The sequence below is a fragment of the Trichechus manatus genome, unplaced genomic scaffold, assembly GCF_000243295.1.
Source record: "Trichechus manatus latirostris isolate Lorelei unplaced genomic scaffold, TriManLat1.0 scaffold00032, whole genome shotgun sequence".
Lineage (NCBI taxonomy): Eukaryota > Metazoa > Chordata > Mammalia > Sirenia > Trichechidae > Trichechus > Trichechus manatus.
In genome coordinates, this window is record NW_004443968.1 from 19,118,843 (window position 1) to 19,133,653 (window position 14,811).

Sequence of the window (14,811 nt, forward strand, 5' to 3'; positions counted from 1 at the left end):
CTTGGATAATGGGAGATAGTTGTGGTTATTGAATGTAAGGGTGAAAGAAAGCCCAGAGGACTGAATTAGACCTTTTATAATTACGAAAAAATTGGAATAGTGTCTTCCCTCATGTGTATGTCTCCATGTCCATTCTGCTCTTTTTATAACTCAGGAGTGATTAGATTTAGAGTCCACCCTACTCAGGTATGACTTAATTAAGTTAACAAAGAAAATCATATTTCCAACCAGGATCATATTTACAGGTACAGAGGCCAGGATTTCAATACATAATTTGGAGGGACACAATTCAAACCATAACAACTAGTGATTACAATGAACTTGGCTAGGTGCCTAGGTAAATAGGGATAAATATTAGCATTCCTGGGGAGAAAATTCAAATTAAGGAAAAAGAAGGTTGACTTGACAGTGTACAAAAAAAAAGGGTGAAAAATATATTAGAGTCATAGCATATAAAAATCACCCTATGTACTATAAATTGTTTGAAGTTTTTTAGACTTTGGCAAAACAAGTCACATTTCTAAAAGAATTTTAGAAACTTGAGAGTAACTAAGAGCGTGCCATGGAAATGTGTTTGTAATTCGGTCTTCTTCAGATTTTTCTGTCTTATTTCCCATAAACTACTCACTTAAAGTATCCAGATCCCATTATAACAGAAATGCTAAGCTCACTTCTTTTAGTTTTATAAGTTTATAAACATTCTGCTATGTTAATGTCCTGTGAATTGTTATGAAAACCCAGTGCCCCATTTAGACCAGTGCTTCTCAAACTGTCTGCGATGACCAAACAGTTTTTATTTCAAATCCATTGAAGACCAATGCTTTTATCAAGTACAATAAAAATAAATTAGTAGATAAATTAAATTTCAAAACCAGATACACACATCCAAATTGTTTAATATTACCTTCAATAGACATAAATTATTCTGTCAAATTGCTCATAAAAGCCACTAAAGGCCTACTTTCAGCTTATTTACTTATCTCATCATGGACCAATAACATACAGTCATGACTAACACAGGTCCACAGACCACTAACGTAGGCCCTGGTGTTCATATGTCTGTAATTGAAAGGCTCTGATATAGTACAAGAGGCAGAAGAGCGTAATGACATGGTGGTAAAACCTAGGACTGGAAGTCAGCAGCTTTGAATTCCTTGCTGGATCTTTTACTAACTAAAATTCTATAGTCCTCTAATTTTCTAACCCAGAAAATTATGAGATTAGTTTAGATGATCTGAACAATCCTGTCTAGCTATAAATGCCATGTTTCTATGACTAAGGATTTAGAAATGAAGGCTTGTGACGAGAAAAATGGGTGAGGTTATTTACCATGAAGAAGAGAAGGTAGGAAGAGTTGTTACTGTATTTGCTACTACAGTTGCAATACATTCTATTCTCCATGGCCCACAAAAAATTATATATGGATGTAGACATAATTATTCTGCCATCAAAGTGACCACCTTAACCACCTACAAAGAACTAGACAGACTGCAGTGAATTGTAGACACATCCAAATATTCAATTAACATCTCCCTAATAATTATGTCAATGGCAATGATACCAATTGTCGTGTATATGAAGTTTAATAATACTGACTTTAGAATACTGAGAACCATGATCACTAGTCCCATGTCTATTAAGCATGGAACAAAAGGGCATGTACTTCAATCTTACTGTCAGATATTTATACATGTAATGTCCTTCTCTGTTTAAAGCAAGTGCAAATGTTGCTCAAATCTGGAATAGTTAACCAAGAAGAGTCATGTACTTTCCTTCTTTGAAGGTCATTAAAAAGAAGCCACTTTTCCTTCTCTAGAATAGTTTGGTACTAACTAAAATAACATCAGAACAATAACAAGATGGACTCCAGCACTGTGATTTGTTGGTGGTGGTGGTGGTGGTAGTGGTGGTGTTGAAACCTACACTTAAGAAAAAGTTATCAGTTGCCATCAAGTCAATTCTGACTTGTGGAGACCCCATGTGTGTCAGAATAGAACTGTGCTACATAGAGCTTTCAGTGGTTGATTTTTCAGAAGTAAATCGCTGGACCTTTCTTCCCAGGCACCTAGACAGGAACCTCCAACCTTCCAGTTAGCAGTCGAGTGCATTAACTGTTCCCACTACCCAACATCTATAAGAAAGAATTGTCTGATAATAATATTTACTTAATTCTCCTAGCAAGACTGATATTTCTACTTATCAGCTCGAAAGCCTTTTTCATACCTACATTAGCTTCTCAAGTTTGTACAATTAAGTATGTTCTAGAGGTTTCTCTCTCCCACTTCACTTCTGGTCCTGACTTCAGATTACTTGCCTTCTCATGTGCCCTCTTTCAGAAATTAGTCCTGAAGATACAAACAAAGACTTGAGAGTAGGTAACTGCTTTCCTCAAGAGAGGGCCTTCACAGTGAGTAACAACTGGGCCACTGAGTAGTCATCCCTCTAGAGAAATTATTCCATCTGGACCTTTCCTTACAATGACACAGCATAGCACTTCAGCGTTCAGAGGTGAGAAGAGTCTACATCTGCTGTCTTTAAGAATCTCTCAAACCAGACTTAATAGTCTAACTGAGACTGGAGGAAGCCCAGAAGACATGGCCCCCGGACTCTCTGTTAACCTAGAACTAAAACCATTCCTGAGGCCAATTCTTCAGACAAACAATAGACTGGACTATAAGACATAAAATGATACCCATGAAGAGTGTTCTTCTTACTTCAAGGAGATACACAAGACTAAATGGTCAGCTTCTGTTCAGAGGCGAGATGAAAAGGCAGAGAGAGATAGGAGCTGGTTGAATGTACACAGAAAATCTGGGGTGGAAAGGAGGAGTGTGCTGTCACATGGTAGGGATAGCAACTAGGGTCACATAACGTGTGTATGTTTGTATGAGAAACTAACTTGAGCTGTAAACTGTCACCTAAAGCACAATTTAAAAAAATAATCTTTCAAATGATAAACTTTTTCCCAACTACAGTCAGAAAACTGGAAAACTATTGGCTAAATCATCCATCCTAATTCATTTGTCCATCTTACCTAAAATGTCCATCTTAGCAAGTTTCAGACAATGCAAGTAAAATATCTGCCTTTGTTTGCACGAAACGAAAATGTTGTATGGGGACAGCCCTTCCAAGGGATTGAAGAAGTTCAAGCCAGTTTCTTTCCATTTAAGGTTCTATAGCCACTTGGAATCAGTTTCCAGTTACTGACTCTGTACATGAGCATGAGCTACATGGAGTTATTGTTATCTGACTTAGATGAAAGTCATGTTCCAAAAGTTCATTCAATTCAGTTGAACAAATTGTGTCCTAGAACCTATTAAGAGCAATCCTACGTTGGGTAATATGAGTCACTATGCTCCAGCAACTTCAGTCTAATAGAGGAGAAAGACACACATATAGAGATTACTCTAGTAAAGGTCAAACTCTGATAAATGGAATTAAAGAGGATCAGCCACCTAAGGGATTCAAGGGAGAGATTGATTCAATATGAGTAAGGATTATTAAATGCTGGGCTTGAAGAATGAGTGAAACATTTTTTTTTATTTTTAATACTAAAAAAGATCCCCTCACATTTGTCAGCTTGTCATACTGTGGGGACTTGCACGTTACTATGATGCTGGAAGCTATGCCACTTGTATTCAAATACCAGCAGGGTCACCAATGGTGGACAGGTTTCAGTAGTGCTTCCAGATTAAGACAGACTAGGAAGAAGGACCCGGTGGTCTACGTCTGAAAAAAATTAACCAGTGAAAACCTCATGAATAGCAGTGGAACGGTGTCTGATATAGTGCCCCTGATAAGCCCCTCAGGTTGGAAGGCACTCAAAAGATGACTGGGTTGACTCAAAGTGGAGTCAACCTTAGTGACATGGATGGAGTCAAGCTTTCGGGACCTTCATTTGCTGATGTGGCACAACTCAAAATGAGAAGAAACAGCTGCAAATATCCACTAATAATAGAAACACGAAAAGTACAAAGTATGAATCTAGGAAAACTGGAAGTTGTCAAAAGTGAAAATGGAATTCTTGAAGATAGATATGCTAGGCATTAGTGAGCTGAAATGGACAGATATTGGTCATTTTGAATCAGATAATCATATGGTCTACTATGCCAGGAATGACATAATTGAAGAGGAATGGTGTTGCATTCATCGTCAAAAAGAACACTACAAGATCTATCTTGAAATACAACACTGTAAGTGATAGGATAATATCCATATGCCTAAAATGAAGACCAGTTAATATGACTATTATTCAAATTTACCTACTAACCACTAAGGCCAAAGATGAAGAAATTGAATATTTTTACCACTTCTGCAGTCTGAAATTGATTGAACATGCAATCAGGATGCATTGATAATTACAGGTGATTGGAATGCAAAAGTTGGACACAAAGAAGAAAATATGTTAGAAGTTGGAAAATATGGCCTTGGTGATAGAAACGATGCCAGAGGTCACATGATAAAATTTTGCAAGACCAACAACTTCTTGGTTGCAAATACATTTTTTCAACAGTATAAATGGCAACTATACACATGGACCTCACGGGATGGAATACACAGGAATCAAATCAACTACATCTGTAGGAATAGACAATGGAAAAGCTCAATATCATCAGTCAGAATAAGGCCAGGGGCCGACTGTGGAACAGACCATCCATTTCTTCTATGCAAGTTCAAGTTGAAGTTAAAGAAAATTAGAACAAGTCCACGAGAGCCAAAGTACAACCTTGAGTATACCCCACCTAAATTTCGAGACCATCTCAAGAATAAATTGACACACTGAACACTAATGACTGAAGACTGGACAAGTGGTGGAATGACATCAAGGTCATCATACAAGAAGAAAGCAAGAGGTCATTAAAAACACAGGAAAGAAAGAAAACACTAATATGGATGTCAAAAGAGACTTTGAAACTTTCTCTTGAAAGTCAAGTAGCTAAAACAAATGAAAGAAATGTTGATGTAATAGAGCTGAACAGAAGATTTCAAAGGGTGGCTTGAGAAAACAAAGTAAAGTATTATAATGACATGTTAAAAGACCTGGAGTTAGAAAACCTAAAGGGAAGAACACACTTAGCATTTCTCAAGTGGAAAGGACTGAAGAAAAAATTCAAGCCTCGAGTTGCAATAGTGAAGGATTCTATGGGCAAAATACTGAACAACACAGGAAGCATCAAAAGAAGATGGAAAGAATACAAAGTCACGGTACCAAAAAGAATTTGTCAACGTTCAATCATTTCAGGAGGTAGCATTTGATCAAGAACCTATGGTACTGAAGAAAGAAGTCCAAGCTGCACTGAAGACATTGGCAAAAAGGGGAGCTCCAGGAACTGACAGAATACCAACTGAAATGTCTCAACAAACAGATGCAGCGCTGGAAGTGCTCACTTGTCTATGCCAAGAAATTTGGAAGACAGCTACCTCAACAACTGACAGGAAGAGATCCATATTTATGCCTATTCCAAAGAAAAGGTGATCCAATCAAATGTGGAAATTATCTAACATTATCATTAATATCACATGCAAGTAAAATTTTGCTGAAGATCTTTCAAAAGTGATTGCAGCAGTACATTGACAGGGAACTCCCAGAAATTCAAGTCAGATTCAGAAGAGGACATGGAAGGAGGGATATCATTGCTGATGACAGATGGATCCTGGCTGAAAGTAGAGAATACCAGATAGATGTGTACCTGTGTTTTATTGACTATGCAAAGGAATTCAACTTGTGGATCATAATAAATTATGGATAACATTACAAAGAACGGAAATTCCAGAACACTTAATTGTGCTCATGAGGAACCTGTACATAGATCAAGAGGCAGTTGTTAGAACAGAACAAGGGGATACAGTGTGACTTAAAGTTAGGAAAGGTGTGTCTCAGGGTTGTATCCTTTCACCATGTTTATTCAATCTGTATGCTGAGCAAATAATCCGAGAACCTGGACTACATGAAGAAGAACAGGGCATCAGGATTGGAGGAAGACTCATTAACAACCTGAGATAAGCAGATGACACAACCTTGCTTGCTGAATGCGAAGAGGACTTGAAGCACTTACTGATGAAGATCAAAGACCATAGCCTTCAGTATGGATTACACCTCAACATAAAGAAAACAAAAATGCTCACAACTGGACCAATAAGTAATATCATGATAAACAGAGAAAAGATTGAAGTTGTCAAGGATTTTGTTTTACTTCATCCACAATCAACGCTCATGGAAGCAGGGGTCAACAAATCAAACAATGTATTGAATTGGGCAAACCTGCTGTGAAATACCTCTTTCAAGTATTAAAAAGCAAAGGTGTCACCTTGAGGAGTAAGGTGCTCCTAACCCAAGCCATGGTATTTTCGATCATCTCATATGTCGAAAGCTGGACGATAAGTAAAGAAGACGGAAGTATTGATGCATTTGAATTATGGTGCTGGCAAAGAATATTGAATATACCATGAACTGTCAGAAAAATGAACAAAGTCTGTCTTGGAAGAAGTACGGCCAGAGTGCTCCTTGGAAGCGAAGATGGTGAGACTTCGTCTCACATACTTTGGACATGTTATCAGGAAGAACTAGTCCCTGGAGAAGTACACTATGCTTGGTAAAGTAGAGGGACAGTGAAAAAGAGGAAGACCCTGAATTAAATGGATTGACACAGCAGCTGCAAAAATAGGCTCAAGCATAACAATGATTGTGAGGATGGCTCAGGACCAGACAGTATTTCTGTTGCATAAGGGATCACTATGAGTCAGAACTGACTCAAGAGAACATAAAACAAAACCACAAGCCTGAGTTAGCGGAGCTTTGTCACAAGTATCAAATATTTGCAAACCCGTTTCAGTATCTCTTTGAATACAGCATATGATTCTATTATATAATTGCAAAAAAAAATTAACCAATTTCATATTTTTGGATATTTAGGTTATTTTCGATTTTTCCCTGCTACACATAACCATATGATTAACACCCTTATACATATATAATGGTCCATCTACCTAATAATATTCTTAACATAACTTCTTAGTATCATAATTGTCAAATCAAAATATGTGCAAAATCCCAAGGCTTTTTACAAGTATTTCCTAATTATGGTGCAGAAAGTTTATATCAGTTTAAATACGTTGAAACAGTGTATAAATGTACTCACTTTCCTGCTCTCTTCCCTATGCTAGATATTATATTTTCTTTATTAATCTTTGTTCACCATGATTTGGTACATGATCAGTTTTATGTTTCAGGCAGCTCACAAATGGACACAACTTCAGGGGGTGGAAGTGCCCCAGTCCCACCGAGCATCCACAAGAGTGAGGAGACCCCAAGTGGCACACAAAAGTTCTGTTTTATGTCATTATTAATTTTTCATTTGTTTTATCTATCCACTTTTGATAGAAATATCTTTAAATCTCTCACTGTGATTATGGACTTACCCATTTGTCTTTCTAATTCTGGAAGTTTGGGTTTTATAAGTCTTGAGGCTATGTTGTGAATGAAAAAATTAATAATAATGCTTTGACTGTTGATTTTGTTGTCTGCCTTTGCTGGAATGGATATTTCATGACTCTTTTTGGAGGGTCGGTTGCAAATACATTGTGGGAATGAGGCATTTTTTCTTTTTTCAGATCTTCCCCATCCATATACCTCCCTGTCTACTGATTTTGCAGTTGCCTCCATCCAGCTCTCCAGAGCCCTAAACGAGAACCAGGTCTTATCACAGTGGTTTGGGATCCTGCCTATGATTGAGGACACTATAGATTTTACGGTAGATTTTATGGATTCCATCACAAACAAGGGGTGGTTTGGTTCTGTTGCTCCTCTCTTCGCTGTATCTGTTTCTGTCTTGTCCCTAATTTCACAGCTTACTCAAAGCCCAAAGCAGAGGTCAGGTATAGTGTTTTTGTTTTCATTTTAAGCCTTCTTTTGTAAGGGAGGAAGTCTCTCCTCAACATCTGGCTTCTAATCCACTTTCTCCCAGCATTTACCCTAAAAGGGCACAATTCTCAGGCACCAATGACTCAGAGCCCAATAGGCTGAAGATTCAACCCTATTCCTCCTATTGTGTTTGTATTGCATTCTTGGTTCATAAAGATGTTTATCATGTTTTTGAACTGAGCTCTTCACCTCCCACCCCACCTGCCCTTTTTATATTCTGTAGTTGCTATGGGTTTGGGCCATGGGGAGAGATCAAATCATAAATTTACTGTGCCACCTGGGCTAGATGTCCAGAATGCTCACTGATTGAAATGTCTTCTTCATCATACATCAAAATCCTTTATATTCTTGGGTCTTTGGCAGGATATTTTGTACTGTTGGCTTTCACATTTTTATCATTACTATGCTAAGCTGTTAACCAGAAGGCTGGCTTAACCACGGGCTGTTAACCACCAGCTGCTCCTTGGAAACCTTATGGGACAGTTCTACTCTGTCCTATAGGGTTGCTATGGGTTGGAATCAACTCAACAACAACGGTTTGGTTGGCTATATTGTTATAAAGATATATATATACAGCACAACATTTGCCAATCCAAGATTTTTCATGCGTATAATTTAGTGACACTAATTGCTTTAATCATGTTGTGCAACCATCACCAATATCCATTGCCAAATTTTCCATTTCCATGAACAGGAAGTCACTGCTTTCTAAACAATGTTTCCCCCTTTCCCTCTCCCTCAGGTAACCCCTAAATAAACATTGGTCTCTATATATTTGCCTATTCTAGACATGTCATATAATTGAAACAATACAATATTTATTCTTTTGTGATTGACTTACTTCACTTAGCATAAGGTATCATATTTCTATGCAAATAATGAGCACCATCTATGTTTGTCAACTGTGCCATCTCCCCGAGAGGTATTTTCATAGGTGTACCATGCTAATATTTTTAAACAGCAACATGTAAAAAAAACTGGCATAGTGGCACTTACGAAAATACTTCGTGAGGCAGAGGGCTCGGTTGTCAAACAAACGTAGAAGGCCCACGTTATTTTTGTAAAAATACAGTAATGTTTTCAAGATTCATCCATGCTGTAGCAAGTATCAGGGTTTCAGCTTTTATTTTTTTTTCTTAGTTTACATTTTTTTTTTTTATTGTACATTAGATGAAGATTTACAGAACAAATAGTTTCTCATTAAACAGTTAGTACACATATTGTTTTATGACAATGGTTAACAACCCCGTGACATGTCAACACTGTCCCTTCTCAACCTTGGGTTCCCTATTACCAGCTTTCCTGTCCCCTTCTGCCTTCTAGTCCTTGTCCCTGGACAGTTGTGCCCCATTAGTCTCATTTTGTTTATGGGGCTGTCTAATCTTTGGCTGAATGGTGAACCTCAGGAATGACTTCATTACTGACCTAAAAGGGTGTCTGGGGGCCACACTCTTAGGGTTTCTCCAGTCTCTGTCAGGCCAGTAAGTCTTTTTTTGTGAATTAGAATTTTGTTCTACACTTTTCTCCAGCTCTGTCCGGGACCCTCTGTTGTGATCCCAGTTAGAGCAGTCAGTGGTGGTAACCTGGCACTATCTAGTTGTACTGGACTCTGTCTGGTAGAGGCCATGGTAGCTATGGCCCTTTAGTCCTTTGGACTAATATTTTCATTGTATCCTGTTCTCTTCATTCTCTCTTGCTCCCGAAGGGGTGAGACCAGTGGAGTATCTTAGATGGCTGCTCACAGGCTTTTAGACCCCAGACGCTACTCATCAAGGTAGAATGTAGAACATTTTCTTTATAAACTGTGTTATTCCAGTTGAGCTAGTTGTTCCCTGAGACTATGGTCCCCACAGCACTCTGCCCAGCAATTCAGTCCTTCAGGGAGTTTGGATGTGTCTATGAAGTTTCCATGATCTTTCCTTGTACAAGTTGTGCTTCCCCAAGATTGTGTACTATCTTAACCTTCACCAAAGTTACCTCTTATCTATTGTCTGTTTAGTCCTCCCACTCCCACAGCATTTCAGCTTTTAAGGGATTGGGTGATTAGATTTGGCCCACCAAGATAGTTCAAAATAATCTCCTATTTTAAGGTCCATAAGCTTAATTAAGGGAGCTTTGGTGGCATGGTAGTTAAAGTGCTTGGCTGTTAACCAAAAGGTCAGTGGTCCAAACCCACTAGCCTCTCCTTGGTAGAAAGATGTGGCAGTCTGCTTCTGTAAAAATTTACAGCCTTGGAAACCCTATGGGGCAGTTCTAATCTATCCTATAGGGTCACTATGAGCTGGAATTGACTTGACAGCAGTGAGTTTGGTTTTTTGTTCCTTAACATTAATTACATCTACAAAGTCCCCCCACAGTAGTACTTACATTAACGTTTGATTAAATAACCAGAGGATGAGAATCTTGGAGTGACATCTTTAGGATTCTGCCTATCATAGCAAGCAATAAATGAAGCCATGAGTTTGCTACAATAAAGAAAAAAAAAAGTTATTTAAAACCAGAACTGACTGTAGGTGCTTCTGTATTCTAAGGAGGGCACAGGTAAGTTAAGAGGTAAAAGGAGAAGATATAATTTATATCAGAGGGAAAATAAAACTATATATTACTCCATTACATTTTAAGAGATTGGTAAGAGATGACTGCTGCTAAGAGGTAAGGGAATAAAGGAGTGAAAATCCTTTAAAAGGAATGAGGAGACAAAAGGTGGAGACCATGACAGGGAAAGAGCACTGCCATAACTAGGAAACACAAATGCCAAGAGGGGCCTTTAATAAATCAAAAAGCAAATTTGAATAGCAAGAGGCAAGGCCAAGATGGTGGAGTAGTCAGACACTTCCAGTGGACCTTCTTACAACGAAGACCCAAAAAAAACAAGTGAATCAATTATATATGACAATCTAGGAGCCCTGAACATCAAAGGCAAAGTTGAGGAACTAGACTGAGTGCCAGGGGGAGGGAGAGATACATCGGAAGCAGCAAGGAGTTGCCAGACCTGACCCTGGCGAATCCTGAGTCCTTCAGGCCTGACCAGCTCTTGGTGCGTTGTGAGACACACAAGCAGCAGCACTCAGGAGGCATATTCTGCACTGGGAGAGACCCAGCAGCAGAGAGTCTACTCAGCCACCGAGAACCAGTGAGAAGGAGCCCTCAATCGGTGAAAGATAAGTACTTGCATCCTGCCTACTGCGCAGATCAAAAACACCCCCCTTAGGGAAAAAACTCTTCCACTTACCTCCCCGCTGCCTGCTCTGCACTGGGTCCCAGACAGGCTTCAGCATTTGCCGAGTCCCCAGGGCCAGAAATAGGATCTGTCACATGCCTGGAGCCATTCTACCAGCCTTGGAGAGTGAACAAATTAACAAACAGGGGAAAAAATAAACTGTTGGCTCCCCTAACCCACGAATCTGAGCTAGGCACAGCTCCTTTCCCTAGGCACAGGCATAAGGGATCCATGGACTTTGAGTGCCTTTCCTCCGGCAGAGACTTGTGTGGGCCCATTTAAACAGCATAGGCCTTCATTACCACAATACAACAGGGTATATACCGGAAGTCTAACTTCAACTGTTTCAGCTGTGAAGTGGCAGGTTCATGACATTTGGCACTGCTCTGTCCATTAAGCAGGGTCTTCACCTACCCACAACAGGGGCCTGAGGACTGGTGGCTCCACCCATGTTACCTAGCCACCTGCAATAGGGGCCCAAGAATAAGAAGTGCCCCCCAGTCCTTACAGCCAACAGCATTGGGTGCTCATACTCCAGTTGCAAAACCCACTCACATACAAGCTCTAGGGAACAGGGACATGCTTTATTCCTGGACACACAGGGATGCTCGTCCACAACAAGCCTTACACAGAGTGTGTCCCTCTGCTGCAGCCAGATGCCAGTGTCTACACCAATCACCCATGCCTGTCTATGACTGTACGTAAGAGCCTGCACCACACATTTGGTGGCTATCTGCCTAGGCACCTGAGCTGAATCCATACAGAAGAAATGGGTGGACTCCTGAGCTCACATACCTAGTAAAAGATCTAACCACCTGGTGACAGAACATTAGAGCTTCAAACATGCCAATAATCAAACTAGCTCACAAGAGCAGCCATTTGGGCATATGAAAACAAAAGAAGAAGCTAGAACACAGTAAGCGAACATAAAATAAATAAATATAATAACTTATTGATGGCTTGGAGACAACAGTCAATATCAAATCACATAAAGAGGCAGTCCATGAGGGCTTCAGGAAGCTCCCAAAATAAAGAATCTAGAAATTTTTCAGAGAAAGAAAATTTCTTGGAATTACCAGAGGCAGAATACAAAAGATTAATATACAGAACTCTTCAAGATATTAAGAAGTAAATTAATCAAACTGCAGAACATGCAATAGAGGAAATTAAAAAGATTAAAGAAGAGCGTAATGTGAAAATTTAACAGGCTGCAAAAATCCGTAGAGAGACAGCAATCAGAAATCCAGAAGATTAACAATAAAATTTCAGAATTAGACAACTCAATAGAAAGTCATAGGAGCAGAATTGAGGCACTGAAAACCAGAATTAGTGAGATTGAGGATAAAGCACTTGACACCAACTTATTTGAGGAAAAATCAGATAAAAGGATTTAAAAAATGAAGAAACCCTAAGAATTATGTGGGACTCTATCAAAAGGAATAATCTACGAGTGATTGGAGTACCAGAACAGGGGGGATAACAGAAGATACAGAGAGAATTGTTGAAGATTTGCTGGCATAAAACTTCCCTGATATCATGAAAGCTGACAAGATGTCTATCCAAGATGCTCATTGAACCCAAATAAGGTAGGTCCCAAAGGAAAGTCACCAAGACATATTATAATCAAACTGGCCAAAACCAAAGATAAAGAGGAATTTTAAGAGCAGCTAGGGATAAAGGAAAAGTCATCTACAAAGGACAGTCAATAAGAATAAGCTCAGACTACTCAGCAGAAACCATGCAAGCAAGAAGACAATGGGATGACATATATAAAGCCTTGAAGGAAAAAATTGCCAGCTAAGAATTCTATATCCAGCAAAACTGTCTCTCAAATGTGATGGTGAAATTAAGGCATTTCCAAATAAACAGAAGTTTAGGGAATTTGCAAAAACCAAACCAAAATTACAAGAAAGACTAAAGGAAGTCCTCCAGTAACATCAGATAACAACCCAAGACTAGAACACAGGACAGAGCAACCAGATATCAACCCAGATAGGGAAGTCACAAAAGTAAATCAAAGCTAAAACACTGAAAATAGGGAAACAGATGTCAATACGTAAAAGATGACAACATTAAAACAGAAAAGAGGGACTTAACAAATGTAGACATACATTTTTCATAAGGAGAGGAAGTCAAGGCGATATAAAGAAATAAAAGACTGGTATAAACTTAGAAAAATAGGGGTAAATATTAAGGTAACCACAAAGGAAACTAACAATCCTACAAGTCAAAATAAAAAACAACAAAAATATAAATACTCAGCAAATACAAAATCAACAACAATGAAAAAGATGAAAATACATAAAGAAAAATGACTCAGCACAGAAAATTAAGTGGAACAAAGAAACTGTCGATAACACACAAAAAAAGAATCAAAATGATAGCACTAAACTCCTACATATCAATAATTACACTGAATGTAAATGAACTAAATGCACCAAAAAAGAGACAGAGAGTGGCAGATTGGATAAAAAAACACGATCCATCTATATGCTGCCTACAAGAGACGCACCTTAGACTTAAAGACAAACAAACTGAAACTCAAAGGAATGAAAAAAATACATCAAACAAACAACACTCAAAAAAGAGGAGGAGTGGCAATATTAATCTCTGACAAAACAGACTTTAAAGTAAAGTCTACCACAAAGGATAAGGAAGGACACTATATAATGATTAAAGGGTCAATACACCAGGAGGACATAACTATAATAAATATTTACCAACCCAACGACAGGTCTACAAAATACATAAAACAAACTCTAAAAGCATTGAAAAGTGAGATAGGCAGCTCCACAATAGCAGTAGACTTCGACACACCACTTTCAGCGAAGGACAGAACATCCAGAAAGAAGCTTAACAAAGACACAGAAGATCTAAATGCTACAATCAACCAAATTGATCTCGTAGACATATACCCAACACTCCACCCAACAGCAGCCAAGTATACTTTCTTTTCCAATGCACATGGAACATTTTCCAGAATAGACCACATATTAGGCCATAAAGCAAACCTTAACAAAATCCAAAGCATCAAAATATTACAAAGCATCTTTTCTGACCATAAAGTCATAAAAGTAGAAATCAATAACATAAAAAGAAGGAAAAAAAATCAGACACATGGAAACTGAACAACACCTTCCTCAAAAAATACTGGGTTACAGAAGAAATTAAGGATAGAATAAAGAAATTCATAGAATCAAACAAGAACGAAAACACATCCTACCGGAAGCTTTGGGACACAGCAAAAGCAGTGCTCAGAGGTCAGTTTATAGCAATCAATGCACACATCCAAAAAGAAGAAAGGGCCATAATCAAAACATTAACCCTACAGCTGGAACAAGTAGAAAGAGAGCAGCAAAAGAAGCCCTCGGGCACCATAAGAAAGGAAATAATAAGAACTAGAGCAGAATTAAATGAAATAGAGAATAGAAAAACAATTGAATGAGTTATCAAGACCAAAAGCTGGTTCTTTGAAAAGATAAATGCAATTGATAAACCATTGGCCAAACAGACAAAATAAAAACAGATGAGGAAGCAAATACCCCTTTTAAGAAATAAAATGGGTGATATCACAACAGACCCAACTGAAATTAAACGAATCATAACAGAATACTATGCAAAACTATAACAAATTTGAAAACCTAGAGGAAATGGACAAATTTCTAGAAAC